This window comes from Grammomys surdaster, unplaced genomic scaffold (assembly GCF_004785775.1).
Source record: "Grammomys surdaster isolate TR1022 unplaced genomic scaffold, NIH_TR_1.0 126271, whole genome shotgun sequence".
NCBI lineage: Eukaryota > Metazoa > Chordata > Mammalia > Rodentia > Muridae > Grammomys > Grammomys surdaster.
The window spans coordinates 1,281,916-1,304,091 of NW_021621071.1; the positions used below are offsets into that span (position 1 = coordinate 1,281,916).

At 41.2% G+C, this 22,176-nt stretch overlaps 1 pseudogene; it reads left to right on the plus strand.

The window, feature by feature from the left end:
* Positions 1–22,176, plus strand: part of LOC114613682 — a 30,542-nt pseudogene that overhangs the window by 6,546 nt on the left and 1,820 nt on the right.

Here is a 22,176-nt window from a genome sequence, read left to right on the forward strand (position 1 = left end):
GAAGGGGAGGCCAAGCCAAGCCAAGCCAAGCCAAGCCAAAAAAAAAAAAAAAATGTTCTATAAATACGCCATCGTCTGGAAGACCCTGTTCCACACTCTGCCTACTACTTTGGCTTTTACAATACAGAGACTACGATTTTGTTGTTGTTGGTGGTGGTGTTTTTTGTTTGTTTGTTTGTTTGTTTGTTTGTTGTTGTGTTTGTTTTTTGTCATTGGTTTGTTTGTTTTAGAGACAGGATTTCTCTATGTAGCCCTGGCTGTCCTGGCATTCACTATTGTAGACCAGGCTGGCCTCTAACTCAGAGATCCCACCTGCCTCTTGTCTCCCGAGTGCTGGGTTTAAAGGCGTATGGTGTCACCGCCTAAGCACAAGAGACTAATTTTTAAGTCTTTCCATAGAAACCAAGCGAATAAATGTATAAATGTAGATGTTTAGAGATTAATGCTTGCTTTATAGAATTGGCACACGTGACTGTAGCGACCCGTGAAAAAGCCTCAGTTTGAGTCAAAGGGTCTTAACAGAATTTCTTCTTGCACTGGGTGGCCAGTCTTTGATGTAATAAGGCTTTCGGCCAATTGGTTGAGATCCAGTCACATTAGGAACTGAATCCTTTACCTGCTTTACCCAAAATCCACTCATTTAAATGTTAATCTCTTCTAAAAACACCATCACTGAAACATCCTGAATAATGTTTAACCACAGATCTGGGCAACACGACCTAGCCAATTTGGTAAACAAAATTAATCATCACAGTTGTCTTTACTCGTTTGCATCACAGTTGGAAAACTGAAAACGATTTTGAATGGATAGGATGGCCAAGGCCAATCTAGATTCAAGTGCAGTAATAGAACAAAGAATCTCCAGCCAGTATATGCTGGCTCTTAAACTGAATTTGAGGCTGGCAAGATGGTTCATCAGGTATATAGTGCTGGCTGCCAAGCCTTATAACTTGAATTTGATCCCTGGGACTGACACGGGGAAAGCTGAGAACTAAGATCCTGCAAATTGTCTTCTGACTTCCACATGTGTGCTATGGGATTCATGCATGCATTCTTTTTCATTTTTCCCTAATGGTTGCTGGGTTCAGCCAGGCTTCCGCTGTGGTGCTTGTGGATAAGGGGGGTGGGGTGGGGGATAAGGATTAAGTACATGCTCTGGTTAGATCCTGCAGCTCCACCCCCTGGCTACCTAGCCACCCCTGTATGCAATCCTGGATGAGTTATTTGCTTTGATGTCACTCTCCACTTCCTCGCCGTGTACAGAGAGGACAATAATAGCTACGGGTGGTACGTTTCGCTTTGTTAAGCAGTACTCTCTGCTCTTCCCTTTGTGGTCCCACAGTGGGCTGGCCTTTTTCAGTCTTCCTGCAACACGATGAAGCCATGTGACTTAGCTTATTGGTGAAATATTACGAAAGTGATATGTATCAGCCAGGTGTAGTGACTATCCCAGTGAGCCCAGCACCTAGGAGGTCAGAGGCAGGAGGATCAAGAGTTCATGATGGTCCTTCTCAGCTTCATGGGTGTGTTACAGGTTATGTACCACATGAGATGCTACTTCAAAAATCAAAATCACCGGGCAGTGGTGGCATACGCCTTTAATCCCAGCATTTGGGAGGCAGAGGCAGGCAGATTTCTGAGTTCGAGGCCAGCCTGGTCTACAGAGTGAGCTCCAGGACAGCCTGGGCTACACAGAGAAACCCTGTCTCGAAAAACCAAAAAAAAAAAAAAAAAAAAAATCATCAAACAAAAACACACATCTCCCCCACCCCAAAAGCCAAACCCAAACAAACAAGAATTGGTAAGTGTCACTTTTCAGATGAGATAGTAAAAGCCAATACGAGTTCCCAAAGTCTTTCTTCCCATCTTTTCCAACCTTGGCAAATGATTCATGTAAAGATGGCGGCACCAGTTGGGCATGCACAGTGGCTCATCCTTTGAATCCCAGCATATGGAGAACAAATGAAGCTGGATCTCTGTGGCTTACAAGGCAGCCTGGTTTATACATATCGCTCTAGGAGAACCTGTAATGCTGTCTACTTGGAAGGCTGAGGCAAGATCTACTTGAGAGGCTGAGATAAGAGGATTGCCACACTCAAGGCCAGCCTGGGCAACTTAGCAAGATCCTGTTTCAAAATAAAATTAAAAAAAAAAAAAGAGGAAGGTCTTGGGATGTTAGTTAAGTGGTAGAGTGTCGACTTATCATGAAGAAGGCCTTGGGTTTAATTCTTGGTACAGGAAAACATATTTTCAGGGGACTCTGGAGGCTGGGGAAATGGCCCAGTGGATAATCCTATTCCAAAAAATGAGAATGGGACCCACTGGATGGCTTAGCAGGTAAAGCACTTGCTACACGGGACTGAAAACCTAAGTTTAATTCCCAGAAACAAAGTAAAGGTGGAAAGAGAGACTCAAGTCCACAACATTGTCCCCTGCCCTCCACCCAAGCACTGTGGCACGTGTGTGTTCACATATATATATCACATGCATGCATGTGCACATACACACAAACACACAGAGCAACAGCAGTAGTAACTGTTGTCATGTGTCTTAACTATAATCTGAGTTCAAATAGGAAGGTACAGGGAAAGGGGGAAGGAATAGGGGAAGAGCAGGAAGAAGAGGAGGAGGAGGAGAAGGAGAAAGGGGAGGAGGAGGAGGAAGAGGAGGGAGAGAAGGAGGAACGGGAGGAGGGGGAGGAAGAGGAGGGAGGGGGGAGGAGGAGGAGGAAAAAGATGAAAGGACAAATACTGGATAGCTCAGTGTAAAAGGTGGCCTATCATGTGTGAGGTCATGGTATTTAATTCACAACAATACCATCACCACCACAACAAAATCATAAAAACAAAAACAAAACAAAACAAACAAACAAAAAAACAAAACAGAAGATCTTACTGCTTATTTTCTCCCCTAATTATTAATTGAAACCCTCAGATTTGAGGAGTCAGGGAAGGGAGCTAGCTGTGAGGGACAGCAGGTGGCTTGTGTTGACACCACTGGATGAATCATTGCTGTTATGATATAAACATTTATGTCCCCCTCATTCATATGTTGAAATCCTCACACCCCCCCAAAATGGTGATTGGTATTAGGAAGTACGCCTTTGAGAGGTGACTGAGTGACGTAGCCAGAGCCCTCATAAATGACAGTGGCATCCTCATGAAAGAGACCCACAAGACACTCCCAAGTCCACACGGGGAGACAGCTGATTATGAAGAAGTGGGTCCTGTGAGATGTGACTTGACCTTGGACCTTCCAGCCTTCAGAGCTATCAGAAATCGATTTCTGTCACCAAACCGATTCAAACACCCAACCAAAATGGATGATATATTTTTTTTTTTACAGCAGCCCCAATATGCTGAGATAACTGTAATGTTTTTGAAATTTCTTTTATGCTCTGGTTTTTTTTTTATTGTCTGTAAGATAGATATTTATGACATACTAAAAATTAGAAATTTATCTTATTTTTATTTTGAATATTTCCTCATTTTTTTTATGTGTATGGGTGTTTTGGCTTACATGACTGGACACCACATGCACGCAGTACCCACGGAGCTCAGAAGAGTCTTGGAACTGAAGTTACAAAGGGTTGTGCGCCAACACATGGGTGCTGGGACTCAAACCCAGGTCCTCTGAAAAAGCTCTTACCTGTTGAACCATTTCGCCAACTCCTACTTCAGAATCTAAATACTCCTGGATATATAAGTAGAATGCTTGTCTAGTGAGGCACACACAGACAATATCTAAATATTGTAAAAGAGGTAAATATCTAGAAAAAGTACGTGCTACCATTTTCTAGCGACAATCTTTCCCAACTCTTCTGCCCTAATTTCTACTCTGATCAAAAGACACTGATCTCCAAGATGCATTCAACAATAAATCATTAACAAATATTGCGCACATATTATGTACAAAATACTGCTCCTAAAAGACATGGGATACAGAAATTTTTAAATCCGTGCTTGAGGATGTGGTATAACAGAAAAAAAAAAGGTTTCAAATACATTATATGAGTGTGTTAAGCATCGTGGTTTTGTTTTCTTTTCCGATATAGGTATATTGAATGCTTCTTATACTTTGGGATAATGTGTTAGGATTACATATGCATTGGCATAACATATGGGATGTTTATAAGGTCAAACAAAAACTCCAACTATGAGGCCTGGGGATAAATTGATAGTTATTCACCTACTATTCATAAAGTCCTAGGTTCAATTCCCAGTACCAGACAAAGAAGAAGCGGCAGGAGGGAGGGAGCCAGGGAGGAGGGAAGAAATAAAAACTCTGTGTTGGCCAGATCTTTACTCTTCTGACATTGTGCCTGAACTTTCTACCTCGCCTTCTTCTCCTCTTCCCTCTTAGTTCCCCCTTCCTCCTTTCCACCATTTTTTTGATAGTCTTTTTTTGTCTTTGATATGGAAGATGTTGAATCATAGATTAGTTTATGTGAGGTAGATATTTTAACAATATTAACTCTTCCAATCCATCGGAGTGGAATTTGTGTCCATTTGCTAGTAGCACTTTGTTTCATTCATTTGTTCATTCATTCATTCTCTTCTTATTCTTTCTTCTCCTCGCCCTCCATTTCACTCACTCACTCACTCACTATAACTTTGTGCACCACGGTGTACTGTGTGCAGATCGGTGTACTGTGTGCAGATCAGAGACCGGCTTCGTAGAAGTTGGAGTTAGTTTCCGTTTTACAGGGGTTCCAGGGCAGAGGCTGATATCGTCAGGTTTCCACAGTAAGCACCTTTACCCACTGAGCCATCAAGCCAGTCCTTCCCACTTCTTTGTTTTTGAGTCAGGGTTTTGCTGCAGCATCCAGGATGAGCCTCACCTTGCTTGTTGGCCTAGTTCATGTGGGGTTTTCGTATGAAACCTCTAGCATACAGAGGTCATTTCTTCCTATTGCTCCTAGATCGGGGGATTTTATCCTGTTGGAGTTTGCCCAGCAGGCTTTAGCCGGTCATTGGAGCACTCGTGAGGTTGTTTTGGTCCCGTGGTCTGCTGACGTGGGTTACCTCCGTGTCTGATTTTCACATGCTGAGATTCTCATGGAAATGGAAGGTAGGAACCGCCAGCACGGGCTACATGGTAAACACTCTCTCAAAAAATTATATTAATGAACTTCATGATAGTGATCGAAAAAAAAAGTTTTAAAAGATTTTCTTTGGATTTAATAATACTAACTCCTAACAACTGCAGAGGTAGCATTTTGTCACCGAACCCAACAGGAACACTTATGCATAAAATCAAAGTGCACAGTTCTTGTCAAATATTAGCACTGGAAAAATAAAACATTAACTGAATACTTTTTTTCCCCTTCAAAGAACAGTAACTGTCCAAGATGTCTAAGCTTCCGCTTGTGTTATTTTGCTACTTTTTATCAGTTTGACAGCTGTGCATTTGGAATCTGTTCAAATTCTATTTGCAGCCAAACCACGTGAACAAAAGGGTCTGTACATCTGGGTCTTCACCTCTCTAGCTACTCTGTGTTTGTAGATTGCCTTACATGGCCCAGAACACATGAGTACGTTCAGTTGCCATAGTTCTTTTGCAATGCTTATAGTCTTTCTAAAATTAGATATGAGAATGAGGCAACAGTTTTTATAGTTTTATATTTGGTTAAGGCTAAAAGATAATATGTATTAATTATAGTTTATTCCCATGGAACTGACCCCCATACAAAAAAATTGACATATGTGGACATGCCCCCTCCCAGTAAGGGAACCAAGAAACAACAACAACAATAACAACAACAACACACACACACACACAGGTTGGAGATGTACCTTAGTTGGCTAACATTCATGAGGCTCTAGGGTCTATCCATAGCACTGCTTAGATCAGATGTGGTAGCACATGCTTTTAAAGCCAGCAGCTGGGACATCGAGGCAGGAGGATCAGGAGTTCAAGTTCATCTTCAGCCACTTGGAAAAGTTGAGGCTACTTTGGGTTACAGGAGACGCTGTCCTAACAAACAGGCAACCATGTATCATCACCATACTGAAGTCTCAGTAATTTCTTGATATCATCCAATTCCTAAACAGCATTAACATTTTCCTGATTATTCCAGTGTCATTCTCCTCCCTACCATTTGTTGCTGTGGTTTTGAGACAGTGTCTCATGGACCCCAGCCTCTTAAACTCACTGAGTAACAGAGGATGACCTCGAACTCTTGATCATCCTGCCTCCACTGTTTGAGTGCTGGAATTACAGGAGAGCATCATCACGATTGTCCATTTTTATTTATTTATTTATTTATTTATTTATTTATTTCTGAAATAACATTTTAATCTGTAGCGCAAGCCAGCTTACAACTCACTGTGTAGCTCAAGATGACCTCAAACTCCAGGTGATCCTCCTGCCTCCGTCTTCTAAGTGCTAGGGCTACAGGTATGAGCTACCATTCATGACTGAAGAGCAGTTTGGTTGAATCGGAATCTAATAAAACTCCATACATTGTGTTCAGTTGTCAGGTCGCTGAATCTACTTTAATCACAGCAACAGTCCTTCTTCTCTGCCTCAAGTGCTGGGGTTACGGGTGTGCACCACTCCCCTGGTTTAGGGGTGCTGGGAATCAAACACTTGCATGTGGTACAAGCACTCTACCAATGGGGATGTTTCCAGCCCTATAGGACTTTCTGTCTTGTCTTTTCTCCAGATAGGGTCTCATCATGCCACAAAAGCTGGCCTACAGTTTGCTATGTAGACCAGGGTATCATCTGCCACTTAATGAGTGTGAGGCTACCCTGGACTACATGAGACCCTGTCTCAACAAACAAACCTGCAACTATGTATCATCACCACACTGAAGTAATCTTTCTGTTTTTATCTCCCAAATGTTGGTGATTCAGATTTATGTGTATCTGTCTTTTTGTTTGTTTGTTTTGTTTTTGTTTTTGTTTTTTGTTTTTTTCGAGACAGGGTTTCTCTGTGTAGCCATGGCTGTCCTGGAACTCACTCTGTAGACCAGGCTGGCCTCGAACTCAGAATTCCGCCTGCCTCTTCCTCCCAAGTGCTGGGATTAAAGGCGTGTGCCACCACTGCCCGGCATGTGTATCCGGTTTACTTGTAATTAATAAAGGTCATTTGGCTCTAGAATCTTTTCTGCCCTTAGTTTTCTTTTTTTTTTTTAATTTACTTATTTCATATATGTGGGTACACTGTCGCTGTCTTCAGACACACCAGATCTCATTACACATGGTTGTGATCCACCATGTGGTTACTGGGAATTGAACTCAGGACCTCTAGAAGAGCAGTCAGTGCTCTTAACCGCTGAGCCATCTCTCCAGCCCTGCCCTTAGTTTTCAAATGATATGATTTAGTAATTTAAGAAAGTAAAGCAATTGATTAAGGAAGTAAAGATAGTTTAGATGCAAATGATATCTATAAAGATTTGGCTAATTATGAAAGTGAAATGTTTAATACTGTAAGACCACTAAGGGTCTGTGATGGTTTGCATACGCTTAGCCCAGAGAGTAGCACTATTAGAAGTTATGGCTTGGTTGGGAAAGGTGTGGCCTTGGAGTAGGTGTGTCATGGTGGGCGTGGGCTTTAATACCATCATCCTAGCTTCCTGGAAGCCAGTATTTTGCTAGCGGCCTTCAGATGAAGATGTAAAACTCTCAGCTCCTCCTGCAACATGCCTGCCTGGATGCTGCCATGTTCCCGCCTTGATGATAATGGACTGAACCTCTGAACCTGTATAAGCTAGCTAGCCCCAATTAAATGTTGTCCTTATAAGAGTTGCCTTGGTCACAGTGTCTGTTCACAGCAGTAAAATAAATAAGGCAGTGTCCATGGAGTTTGTGATCTCTAGAAAGAAACTGACATTCAGACGTTAAGTTTTGAGCTGGGAATGGTGGCCCACACCTGCCATTTCAGCACTTGGGGTGCGGGAGGCAAGAATATTAGGAGACCAAGGTCATCCTCAGCCACAGTGCGTTTGAAGACAGCCTGAGTTATATGAGACCAGTCTTCAAAACAAAACAGCGCAGCAAAACAAAACAAAAAACAGGACCTCAAGAGGTGGCTCATTAGTTAAGAGTGGTTATTGCACTTGAAAGAGGTTCAGTTCCCAGCATCAACACCAGGTGACCCACAAACTACCTATGACTCTAGGCGCAGGAGATAGCCAACTCTCTGACCTCCACAGGCACCTGCATGTACATGGCGGACACAAACTCAAACACACACACACATAGCTACATGAAAACAAAACAAAGAGAGAACAAAGAAGAGAACAAAGGAAGGATGGAGTTTTAAATAGGGTGGTTATTAACCATTGCCTACTTCCAGAAAGGATTCCATGAGACCAGAGTGAGGAATCTAATTAAAGCCCTGCACGTGAGAGTTATAGGCAAAGGTAGGTCTCCCATAGAGACTGACTGGAAGCAGAGAGGGAAGATGATCGATCAGCAGAGCCCATAGCAGAAGGATGAACCATGAAGGCACACAGTCAAGGGCCTTTATTGGAACGTAAAGTTCTCTTTCTCAGGCCAGTGAGATGCTGCAGCGGGTCAAGGTGCTTGACCCTGGTTCCATCCTTGGGACCCACATGTTGGCAGGAGAGACCTACTCCTCCAAGTTGTCCCTGGATTTCCACACATGTGCAATATCATCTCCCCGCCTCCCAAATGGACAAAATCTAATAAAAGTTGTCTTTCTCTACCTTGCCACCCCTGGGGAATGGGTTAGGAGACCTGGTGGAAGGCAATTAGGTAGGGCTTGTCACTAGAAAACATGGACAGATGGCTGCTCCCTGGTAATTTTGCAAGCATGTATGGTACCTTCACTCTCCGACAAAAGCATAAGTGAAATGAGCTTTGAAACTCTTGGGCAGAGTCCAGGCCCCTTGCTAGCCTTGCTTTTATTTCAGAGCAAAGGCAGACTAACTTACAGATGTTTGATAATTGCGTGTGACTAGGGTGAAGCTAGCCCTCGTGAAAATGACAGCTTATTAAGTTGAAAGAATTATATTTGAAATGGCTTATAAAATTGACACTACTCAGGAAGCTAATATGTTTTTATAAATACAGAGTAGGCAAAACTGAAATGATATATTTAATCACAGGCTAGAATATAAGTACTATGTACATTTTAATTTGTATTAAGGATAGAGAGGCTAGGAGCATGGCTGGATTAGTAGGATGCTTGCTTCATCCACACAATGCCTTGAGCATGATTGTCAGCCCTGAATAAACCAACTGTATTTGGTTTTGCATGTCAATAGTCTTAGCTCTCTGGAAAAAAAAAATGTGGGCATGAGGTTCTCAAGGTCCTCCTTTCTTGTAAATTGAATGTGAGGTCTTTCTGGGTTACCTGAGATGCCTGCCTCAAAAGATCAAGACCAAACCGAGTCAAACAAAAAGGAAAAAATAAAAGTCATTTGGATATGCTGCAGAGAAATTATAGATCTGGTGTTTTCAACAATGTATTAAGAAGTAGATAAAATTTGGAAAACTCCATGTGAAATACAGAAAAAACAAGTAGGGCTTTGATTAGAAGAAGGAGGAGGAGAAGGGAGAAGAGGAGGAGGAAGTGGAGGAGGAAATGGAGGAGGAGGAGGAAGAGGAGAGAAGAAGGAGGAAGAGGAGGAGGAGAAAGAGGAGGGAGGGTTGGAGAGATGGTTCAGCAGAGGAGGAGAAGGGGCAGGGGGAAGAAGAGGAGGAAGAGGAGGAAGAGAAGGAGGAGGAGGAGGGGCTGGAGAGATGGCTCAGCAGTTAAGAACACTGGCTGCTCTTCCAGAGGACCTGGGTTTGAATCCTAGCATCTAAATGATAGCACACAATCCTCTGTAACTGTAGTCCCAGATAATCCAGTCCTCTCTCTTGGTTTCCATGGGCTCAGCACACATGTGGTGCACAGACACACATACATAAAATAAAAATAAAATCTAGAGAAAACCTTCAGGGTGCCTGGAATGATGATGCATACCTTTGATCTAAGTACTTGGGAGGCAGAGGCTGGTGGATGGATCTCTGTGGATTTGAGGCCAGACTAGTCTAAAATGTGAGTTGCAGACAGTCAAAAAAAATGCAAAGTATAATTTCTCAGTGCTAGAGTTAATCACAGCTTTGGAACTATAGGAGCTATGATATTCGTATGTTTTTTGAAATATCCCAATTTTAATCATAGTTGCAATAAACTGCTTTTCTATATGGCACCTGGGAACTGAAAGAAAATACATTTACAACTGGGAATGTCTATGTCATCTACATAACAATCTGAGGAAAATGTATTCTTATTTGTTTTGTTCATTTCAGATGGAGTCTGACTTTGTAGCCTTGGCTGGCCTGGCACTTGTTCTGTGGACTAGGTTAATCTTGAACTTTAGCTGACCCTCCTGAATCTGCATCCAGAGAGCTGGGGTGAGAGACAGGAGCAGTCACCCTTGGCTTCTTCTTCATTTTAGGATTCGAGTTTAGGATATTTTATGAGTTGAACTAAAAATCTGGAGTCAATCCTTGGATCCAGGGCCTGGATTTCTTGCTATTTTTAGGTAAGCTGTTAAAACTCATAGCACCTAATTCTGACTAGGCAACGTGGGTGGAAAGGGTAGGCAGGGCTTTTCAATAGGACTTAATTGTCCCGAAGCTGTGAATGCATAATTATGTAATTTGTTATGATGGATTTTCATTTTTAGACTCCTATGGTAGGAATCATTAATGCTTGTGTGGAAATCATGTTATTCTGATTCGTATGGGTTTATATCATCAGCTCCTAAATATATACTAATTACCGACTGTATAAATAAATCATCTCCACTGGTACCCTATGCAAATTTAAAATAAGAATGTCATTATGAAGGAAAACACTTAAAATGTTGGAGTAGCACAGTTACATCAGAAGAGAACACCTCGAGAATATTAATGTGATTTTGCCTCACATGGATGAGAAAGAAACCGAGTGGCTATGCATAGCATGTTCACTTTTTAAGGCAAATGCCAGATAGAAAAAAAATGCAGAGAGCACAAATGCAAACTGGTTGGATGAGGTTGGTTTGACAATAGATAGGAAAGGGAATCTGGTTAGATATATTTCTCATATCAAGCATTCCTTTAATGTAATTTTATTCTTTTCAGATTGTTAAGCTAATTTTTAAAAAATATTATGGTTTTATATAGTGAATGCTTTTTAGAGTTTTACAGAGTTTTAGTTTTATATTGGAATTAGATTTATTGATATGTTACTTGTTTAGTGAGTATGAAGCTTTGAGGTCAATCGATCCTCGGCATCATAAAAGTGCTGTAATAGCAGCTCTCTCCAGAGACTAGAGGATCAGAAGTTCAAGGTCTCACTCAACTGCATGGTGAGTTTAAGGCCAGCCTGAATACCTAAGACTGACTGTCTGTCTATGTATCTATCTATGTATCTATCTATGTATCTATCTATGTATCTATCTATGTATCTATCTATGTATCTATCTATGTATCTATCTATGTATCTATGTATCTATCTATCTATCTATCTATCTATCTATCTATCTATCTACCTACCTCTGTAGGTATATTGTTATTGTGTATTGTGTAAGGATTATCCTTGTATTATTCAAATGCTGATTTCTGTGCCCCATCTCCAGTCATAAGCCATTGCTCCCCAATTATTCCCTGACTGGTCAATAAAGAAGCTGATCAGCCAATGACTGAGCAGGGGTGAGAATAGGGCTGGACTTCCTTCCAACCAGGGGAGGGTGGGAAGCAGATAGATGAAGTAGGGATTCACCATGGGGAGAGAGTCCAGGAGACACCTGAGAAAACGCCTGAAGCCTAGAGCGTCAGATCAGCACTAGAATGCAAGAATTGTTGGGGTTTTTGACTGGGAGGTAGGCAGATTAGTTTAGAAGATTAAAACAGAGTAATACTGCTCAGTTGTTGCGCCCTTAAGGCTTGTTAAGTAAATATAACAATCCACTCTCAATTATTTGGGAGCTAGCTGGACTAATAGGAAAACTGCAACAAACATTTATAAACAGCCACTAACATGTCTATATCTATATCTATATCTATATCATCTATATCTATATCTATATCTATATCTATATCTATATCTATATCTATATCTATATCTATATCTATACCTATGTCATCTATATCTAAATCTATAAAGCTGGGTATGGGGTGTGGTGGCACACACAGAGGTAGGTGGATCTCTATGAGTTCAAAGACAGTTCAGTCTAAATAGAGAGTTTCAGGCGAGCCAGAGCAGCTACACAATAAGATCCTATCTCAAAATACTTAAAAAAAAAGACTACCATAAATTTTTTAAAAGATCTATTTTTATTTATATGAATAAATGGTCTGTCTGTATGTAAATATGGGTGCCATGCATGTCTGGCATCCTCAGAGGCCAGAAAAGGGTGCTAAATCTCCTGGAACTGGATTTACAGACAGCCGTGAACCATCACTTCAGTGCTAGGAATGAAAAGCAGGCCCTTCGTAAGAGCATCTAGTGCTCTTAATCACTGAGCCATTTCCCCAGCCCCAACATTTAAAACACCTGCCACTTACAACGCTCTTTATTCTCAATCCTCAGGCTTGTCATCCTTTCATTTGGATTTTTTTTTCTAACTCAAAAAACGAACTTCTTCAGGTCTTCCTTTAATGCCCACATTTGCAACTTTGCTGCAAATTCTGCCTTTGCTTTTTTGAAAATACTTTTTTAAAAATTTTTTTGCAATATTGGGCTTTTTGTCTTGTTTCCAGTGGAAGCTAGGGCTTGACTACTCTTTTAGTCAAGTGGCTACTACTGAGCTTTTTCTCCTCCTCCTCCTCCTCCTCCTCTTCCTCCTCCTCCTCCTCCTCCTCCTCCTATAGATTTTTTGAGACAGGGTTTCTCTGTATGGCCCTGGCTCTCCTGGAACTCACTCTGTAGACCAGGCTGGTCTCAAACTCAGAAATCCACCTGCCTCTGCCTCCCAAGTGCTGGGATTAAAGGCGTGCGCCACTACTGCCTGACTCCTCCTCTTCCTCTTCCTCTTCCTCCTCCTCTTCTTCTGAAGCAGGTTTTAACTAAGTTCCCAGGCTAACTTTGAACTCACTGTGTAGCCCATGAGGGCTGTGATGGTTTGTATATGCTCAGTCCAGGGAGTGGGCTGTTAGAAAGTGTGGCCCAGTTGGAGTAGGTGTGTCACTGTGGATGTGGGCTTTAATTTCCTAGTCCTAGCTGCCTGGAAGCCAGTATTCTGCTAGCAGCCTTCAGATGAAGATGCAGAACTCTCAGCTCCTCCTACACCATGCCTGCCTGGATGCTGCCTTGTTCCCACCTTGATGATAATAGACTGAACATCTGAACCTGTAAGCCAGCCCCAATTAAATGTCCTTATGAGAGTTGCCTCGGTCGTGGTGTCTGTTCACAGCAGTAAAACCTTAAAACAAGGGCCTTGACTTTATAATCCTCCTGCCTTGATCTCTCAAATCACTGGGATTATAGACCTCTGCCATCACACCTACCTAGCCTCATTCTTGAAAGAGCTTTTCAACGTGGGCCTTAGAATTATAGCGGACAGGTTTTTGTTTTGTGAGAGGTGTCACTAATTACAAGCTGGCCCCAAACTGAACATGTAGCCCAGGCTGGCCTCCACCTTGCAAATCCTCCTGCCTCTGTGTCTCTTTCACTGAATCCTGGGATAGCAGGCATGCTTCACAACACCCATCCAGTCATTTTCTTATGGCCAGTTGAGCATATCCCACAGTCTTCTGGTTTCTGTCGCTGCTACTGAAACGTATTCTCTCCTCTGTCACTTTAAGGCTTTCCCTTTGGTTTTGGTATTCTGCAGCTTCACTGTGGTGGATCTAAGTGCCGATTTATTGTTCTTCAAATTGCTTGGGATTTGGAGAGCGTCCTAAGTCTGTGGGTTGGAGTCTATCATCAGTTCTGAAAAGTTCTCAGCCATTATCTTGTCAAAAACTGCTTCTGCTTATTGTCTTTTTTGCTTTTCTTCCAAAGCCACAATTAGATTTATTTTAAATCTTACAATGTCTTTAATTGTCACTTAGATTCTCTGTCATACATATTTCATATACAAAGGAAGTCTTTTTTGTTTTTAATTTAAAATAAAAAACCTTTTTCTTCACCCATGTTTGTATGTATGTGTGTGTGCACATGTGTATGTGTGTATATGCATGTGTGTATGAGTGTGTGTGTGTGTATGTGTGTGTGTGTGTGTGTAGATGTATGCACGTGACTGCAGGTGCCCTCAGAAGCCAGAGGTGATTTATTCCCTCCCGTTGATGGCTGGTTGGTTGATTTTGTTGTATGTCCTATGCGGTTGCAAACCCCTTCAGCTCCTTCAGTCCTTGCCCTAACTCCTCCATTGGTGACCCCGTGCTCAGTCTGATGGTTGGCTGTAAACATCCACATCTGTATTGGTCAGCCTGGTTTCTTATAGAACAAAGAACCTCCAGCACAGGGATGGCACCGCCCACAATGGCCCGGGCCCTCCCACACATGGGGAGCACATAGGGAGGGCCTCATGGCTCCAGCTGTATATGTAGGGGAGGATGGTCTTGTTGGGCATAGATGGGAGAGGAAGTCCTTGGTCCCTGAAGGCTGGATGCCCCAGTGTGGAGGAATTTGAGGGCGGGGAGGTAGGAGTGGGTAGGTGGGGGCACGTCCTCATAGAAGCAGGAGGAGGGGGGATAGGATAGAGGGTTTCGGCGTGGGGTGGGGGAGATGAGGAAAGGGGATAACATCTGAAATGTAAATGAAATATCCAATAAAGAAGAAACTTTTTTAAAAAATTAAAAAAGAAAAGAAAGGAAAATGCCTCTCAGGCCTGCCGATAGCCTGATCTTACTGAGGCATTTTTCTCCTCAGTCGAGTCTCCCTCCTCTGCGGGAACTCTGGCTTTGGTCAAGTTGACATTAAGCTAAGCTAGTGCAGCTTCCTACTGTATTTTACAATTGCTACTTTCAAAATGTAAGCAGGTAATTTTCTTTCTCAGAGTTTTATTGATATTATCTTTTAAGGCTTCAGATGAGGATAGATTCCTTCAGAGAGGACTGCTGTTTGCTTTGCAGGTGCCTGAGAACTTCCTCAGTCAAAATCAATAATTATTAGCTTAAGCTTCTCTGGGATTATCCGGGTACTTGGGTGAAAACTGGACTGTGGCTCTAAATTCTCAGCTATGACTCTGCCTCCCTGCTGTCGGTTAGGTGCGAAGGTTTAAGGTTGTTTACTGATTTTCTTTTTTGTAGGCTCCAGAGCGTTGGCAAAGACAGGCTTATTTTTAACACATCTTCACAGTGACTAATCCTTGGTTCTGCAGCTCGGGCATTTATCTCCCATAAGGCCATGCGGTAAGCAAAGCTCATTTTTAGGTCGGATTGAAATACAGGGGAAATTAAGGGGTCATAGGAAGGGAAAGAACTGCTTACCCGGCAATCTGTTTGAGTGTCTTGCCAAGAATTTCCCAACTGCTTGCAAAGGACTATAATCGCTTTTCTAAGGAAAAACTCTCACAAAGACTCTGAGCCATGTTTATAAGCAAAAAATTGTCTTCACTTCCAAATGACCCATGAATGAATGGTGAGTATTCCTTTGAACTATTCTTGACCTGTGTTTTTATTTTGTAGCTTTGTACAGTGAACCTCATAGCCCCACTTAAAATCTTCCTTACTTTTAAAGCTGTTTAGATAAAGTGCACCAAAATATTCAATCTTTTGAACAATGTAAACTGAAAGGTCACTAAAATCACATATTGGGTTTGTCTTGTTTCCTAAGACATTAGGGTTGCATTGTACAGTTCAAGCTATCCTAGGACCCACTATGTAGCACAGGCTGGTCACAAGCTTTAAATTTTCCTGCCTCATCTTTTCAAGTGCTGTGACTACAGGTAAGCATCAGCATGCATGGCTTTGTAGCTTCTGTTGTCACCTGCTGGAGAAGCTCACCCTGCCATGGGCCCACAAGCCTATCCTGTTTCTCTTATTTGTTTCTGTTTTCTTGAGACAAGGTTCTAGTAGCCCACACCAGCCTTGAGCTGTTTGTGTAGATGAGGCTGGTCTTGAACTCCTGACCCTCCTGAGTCAGGCTACCATATTACAGGCATATGATACCACACCTGGAGAGACTACCTTTTAAACATAGGTTTTAGATGAGTGTTTACAATCTGGCTGAGTAGTTTGTAGATTGTTTTATATCATTAAATAGATGCCTAAGTATTATTATTCTATAGTGCACTTAGTCTTGAAGTCAGTAACTTGTGGACTCACTTTAGACAGTTTGGCTTATGTCTTAAAATCTCTGTGATTTGCAACAACCACTCTTGTTGTCTTACTCTTGCTTCATGTCAGTAGCTGTGTCTCCAAGTAGGTGGGTGAGCTTCAGATCTTCATTCTCCCTCCTCTTCCCCAAATCCAATCCCCCAGTCTCCTCCCCAGCTCTAAAGCAGGCTACCTGTTGTGGCTGTTCCTCATTTTTTGCCCCAGTTTCCTGGGGTCTAAGCAGATTCTAGTGGGACACCTTGATTTCTTCCCTCCCGTGGATCCCCTCTGTCCCCCATCCCCATTTCTAAGTGTCAATTCCAATACCTTTTAGTATCTGACAAATCAGACTTCAAGCCAGAACTAATCCTAAGAGACAGGGAAGGACATGACATCATCACCAAGAGGACATTGCAATTTTAACATCTACGCACCAAACACAAGGGCAAACGAGTTCATAAAACAAACACTACTACAGCTTAAATCACATACTGACTCTCACACATTGATAGTGGGAGACTTCAATATCCCACTCTCACTAACAAACAGGCCATCCAAACAAAAAGTAAACAGAAACCCTGGAGCTAACGGACATTATAAACCGAATATACCTAACCGATATTTACAGAACATTTCACCCAAACACAACATAATATATCTTCTTCTTAGTACCTCATGGAACTTTCTCTAAAATGTGTCACATACTTGGACACAAAGCAAATCTCAACAGATACAAGAAAATTGAAATAACATCCTGCATCCTAGCAGACCACCACAGATGAAAGCTGGATATCAACCACAGGAAACTTACAAAGTCATGGAAACTTTACAATTCTCTACTGAATGAAAACTGGGTCAAGGTGGACAGAAATAAATTAAAGACTTTCTAGAATTGAATGAAAATGAATGCACAATATACCCAAACCTTTTGGGGCACAATGAAGGCGGTTCTAAGAGGCAAGTTTATAACCCTAAGTGTTTACATTAAAAAAAAAAAAGAAGAGGCAGCATTCTAATAAGAACACACATGAAAGCTCTAGAACAAATAGAAGAAATCACACAAGAAAGGAGTAGGTGGCAAGAAATAATCAAACTTAAGGCTGAAATCAATAAAATAGAAATAAAATAAGTTATAAAATATCAATGAAACAAAAAGTTTGTTCTTTAAGAAAATCAATAAGATCAACAAATCTTTATTTAAACTAATGAACAGACACAGAGAAAAATATCCAAATTAACAAAACCAGAAACAAGAAGGACATGACAACAGACACCAAGAGACCCAGAGAATCATAAGGACATACTTTAAAAACTGTACTTCACCAAGTTAGAAAAAGATAAACAAGATGAATAATTTTCTCAATAGATACCACTTACTAAAGTTAAATTAAGACCAGATAAGCAATTTAAACAAACTTATAACCGCTAGTGAAACAGAAGCAGTTATTAAATGTCTCCCAAACAACAAAAAAAAAAAGTGCAGAACCAGATGGTTTTATTCCAAAATTCTACCAGACTTTATGCTACTACCAGAGTTAGTGCTAATACTTTGCAAATTATGCCACAAAGTAGAAACAGAAGGAACATTGCCCAATTCATATTATGAGGCCAGCTACCCTGATAACTGAATGACATAAAGACCTAGCAAAGAAAAAGAATTACAGACCAATTTTCCTTATGAATACAGATGCAAAACTAATGAACTACTTGCAAACTGAATTGAAGAACAAATCAAAAAGATCATCCACCACGATCAAATCAGCTTCATCCCAGAGATGCAGGGATCATTCAAAATACATAAATCGATACATTAATCTACCATATAAACAGTCTGAAAGGAAAAAAACCCACATGACCGTCTCATTAGATGCAGGAAAGGCTTTGACAAAAATCTAACACCCCTTCATGATAGAATACCTGAAGAGATTAGGGATACAAGGGACATACCTCAACATAATAAATGCAATTTACAGCAGGCCCTTAGCCAACATTAATTTAAATGGAGAGAAACTCAAAGCAATACCTCTAAAATCAGGAACAAGACAATGCTGTTAACTCTCCATATCTATTCCATGTTCTACTTGAAGTCTTAGCTAGAGCAGTAAGACAACTGAAGGAGATCAAGGGGACACACATTGGAAAGGAAAAAGTCAAAGTATCATTATTTGCAGATGATGTGATAGTCTACAGAAGCGAGCCTAAACATTCCACTGGGAAACTCTCACAGCTGATAAACACTTTCAATAACGTAGCTGGATTAACAGCAACAACAAAAAAATCAGTAGTCCTTCTATTATACAACAAACTGAGAAACAAATCAGGAAAACAAACATCTTTTACAATAGCCTTTGATAATGAAAATATTTTGGGGTAACTCTAACCAAGCACATGAATGACTTGTATGATAAAAGCGTAAAGCCATTGAAGAAAGATATTGGAGAAGCTATCAGAAGATGGAAAGATCTCCCATGATCACTGATCAGTAGGATGAATACAGTGAAATTGGCCATGCTACCAAAAGCAATCTACAGATTAAATGCAATTGCCATTAACATTCCAAAACAATTCTTCGCAGATCTTGTAAGGACAATCTTCAGCTTCATGTGGAAACAGAAAAAAACCTAGGATAGATAAAACAACCCTCAATAACAAAAGAACTGCTGTATCACCATCCAAATTTCAAGTTGTATTACAGAGCCATAATAAAAAAAAAGTATGGTATTGGTACAATAAGATTGATATGTTGGTCATTGGAATTGAATTGAAGATGCAGACACAAATCTACCTAGGGACACCCAAGTTTTGATAAGGAAGCCAGAGATATACTCTGGAGGAAAGGTAACATCTTGAACAAATGGTACTGGTCAAATTGCATGGTTCCATGTAGAAGAATCAAAATAGATCCATACTTATCAATCTGCACAAAGCTCAACTCCAAATGGATCAAAGACTTCATTGTAAAACTAGATACATTGAACATGATAGACAAGAATGTGGGGAACAGCCCTGAAATAAGATGAACAATTAATAAAGGACCCTCATGAAACTGCAAGGCTTCTGTAAGGCATAGGGCACCATCATTTGGACAAAAACAGCAGCCTGTGGAATGAAAAAAGATTTTTGCCAACTATACATCTGATAAAGGGCTAATATCCAAATAAATAAAGACCTCAAAAAATTAGGTATCAAGAAAACAAATAACCCAGTTAAAAGCAAGCAGGGTACAGATCTAAGCAGAGAATTCTCAAAAGAGGAAACTCCAATAGCAGAGAAATGCTTTAAATTTTCAACATCCTTAGTCATCAGGGAAATGCAAATCAAAACTACTTTGAGATTTCATCTTACACCAGTCAGGATGACTAAAATCAATAAAGCAAGTGACAGCTCATGCTGGTGAGGACGTGGCGCAAGGGGGACACTCCTCCATTGCTGGTGGGAGTGCACACTGGCAAATACTCTTACAGAGATCAGTGTGGCAGTTCCTCAGGAAGATGGCAATCAATTTACTTCAAGACCAGCTCTACTATTCTTGGGCACATACAGAAAAGATGCTTCAGCCCACCTCAGAGACACTTGCTCAACCATACTCATTACTGCTCTATTCAGAACACTCAGAACTTGGGAGCAACTTAGATGTTCCTCAACAGAAGAAATGCACGTTTACACAATAGAGCATGACTCCGCTGTTAAAAAAATATGAAATCATGAAAATTTCAGGTGAATGGATGGGACTAGAAAAAAAATCATCCTGAGTTAACCCAGATGCAGAGGGAGAAATGTGGTATGTATTTGCTTTTATGTGGATATTATCTATTAAGCAGTGAAAGCAAGCTGCAATCCACAGAACCATAGAGGCTAGTTATAGAGTAAGGGACTAAGGGGAGACAGAGCTTCCTAGGAAATAGAATAGTTATGGATGAACTGGGGCCGGGTGGAGATTAGAACAGGAGGATCAAGTGGAGGAGAGAAGGAAGGAGTGAGATGAGAGGAGGGAATGCAGGGATAGATGGCTAAAATGAAGGGCTATTTGAGGGGTAGTATGGGAACTCAGTAGAAGCTTCTTAAAATATATTCATTTAAGTAGGCTATCTAAATAAAATTGCCAAATGATTGTTCCCAACTGAACACTCTAGTCATCAAATAAAGTTTCTGCTGCTGGGATTGAGTTACATCTAATTGAGTTGTTGGCCAAAGGGGGGGTCCCATGAGAATCCCCAAACAACCCACACTGTTGCCAAGCCTATAGGTTGCATCCACAAACTGATGGTTAAGAAATATTGGTAATGATAATACCTACACAACTCAACGAACATAGCGAAGTTGAGCTGGTGTCTACATAGAGCCTTTGCCTCTATGTTCTAGTAGCTTTGGTATAGGAAGCTACCCTGCATGTTACCAAAGGAGAAACACAAACACTAACCCAGCCACAACCCTACTGATCTACAGTGATGTCCTGCCTGCCGGATATGCTATTACAACGGTGGTACAAAGTCTGTAGGAGTAACCAACCAATACCTGATTTGAGCCGGGCAGTGGTGGCGCATGCCTTTAATCCCAGCACTTGGGAGGCAGAGGCAGGCGGAATTCTGAGTTCGAGGCCAGCCTGGTCTACAGAGTGAGTTCCAGGACAGCCAGAGCTATACAGAGAAACCCTGTCTTGAAAAACAAAACAAACAAACAAAATACCTGATTTGACTTAAGACCCATTCCATGAGGTGGAACTCATACCCGACACTGCTTGTTGAGACCAAGATCCTGAGACTAGATAGTTCACGTACTTAGAGTAAAATCAAATACCACTAATGTTCTAAAACACGTACTTAGAGTAAAATCAAATACCACTAATGTTCTAAAACAGCAGCAACAGCAACACATAGCAATGGAATGACTCCTAGTGGCACTCTGCTATTCAGATAGATCAGTGTCTTGTTCTGTTATCATCAGAGAAACTTCCTCCTGCAGCGGATGGGAACAAATGCAGAGACCCACAAGCAGATAATGTGCAGAGCGCAAGTGACCAGAGAACCCTTAAACCTAAACAGGTGTGAAACCTGTCCTGCCAGGGCCCAGGGAACCCCTCTGAAGAGGAGAGAGGAAGAGTGTAAGAGCCAGAGGGGATGGAGGACACCAAGTGTCAAACCAACATGGTCGATTCAACTATGAACTCACAGAGACTGAGGCAGCATGCACAGGGCTTACCCAGGTCTGGACCAGATGTGGTCTTAGAGCTGAGAGAAGTGGACACATGCCTTCATAACCACAGAAGCAATCTCTAACTGATAACCACTTGAAAATGTAAATTCAGTTTCCTCCAAGGAGTCCACTGGGGAAACAAACCTCTCTTAAGGATTGGCTGCATGCCCAGTAATAGATGGCCAACAGAATTGAGCTCAACCAGCATCCTGGGAAATTGTTTGTCTCATAATGTTGTGTTTGTGCTCTCCCCCCCTCCTCCATTTTATCTTATTTTAAATTTTTAAAAATTTATTTACATATATTTTTCCACTGCCTTTTTACCCTATAGGTCCTTTAAATATATATATGAAATATTATATATATAAATATATATTAATGTATATATAAATATATTTATATTTTTGAGTGTATATTACGGCTTCCAGTTTTAGTGTTTTTAAGAAGTTCCTGACTGTATAAATGAGTGGGTCTTTTTCTCGTGCCTTCTCTTGGGCTCCTTTCCTTCTGTTTGTTTTATCTAATTCCAATGTGTTTGTTTTTATCTTCTTATATTTTATTTTATCCCTTATATTATCCCTTAGAAACCTGTTTGTTTTCTCTCGAGACGTAGAGCGGGAGTGGATCCGGATGGAGGTGGGTGGGGTGGAGCTGGGATGGGTAGAGGGAGGGGAGACCAGAATCAGGATATATTATTTCAGAAGAGAATCTATTTTCAATGAAAGGAAAACATAAACAAGCAAACAAACCCACAAAATATCGGGGGGGGGGA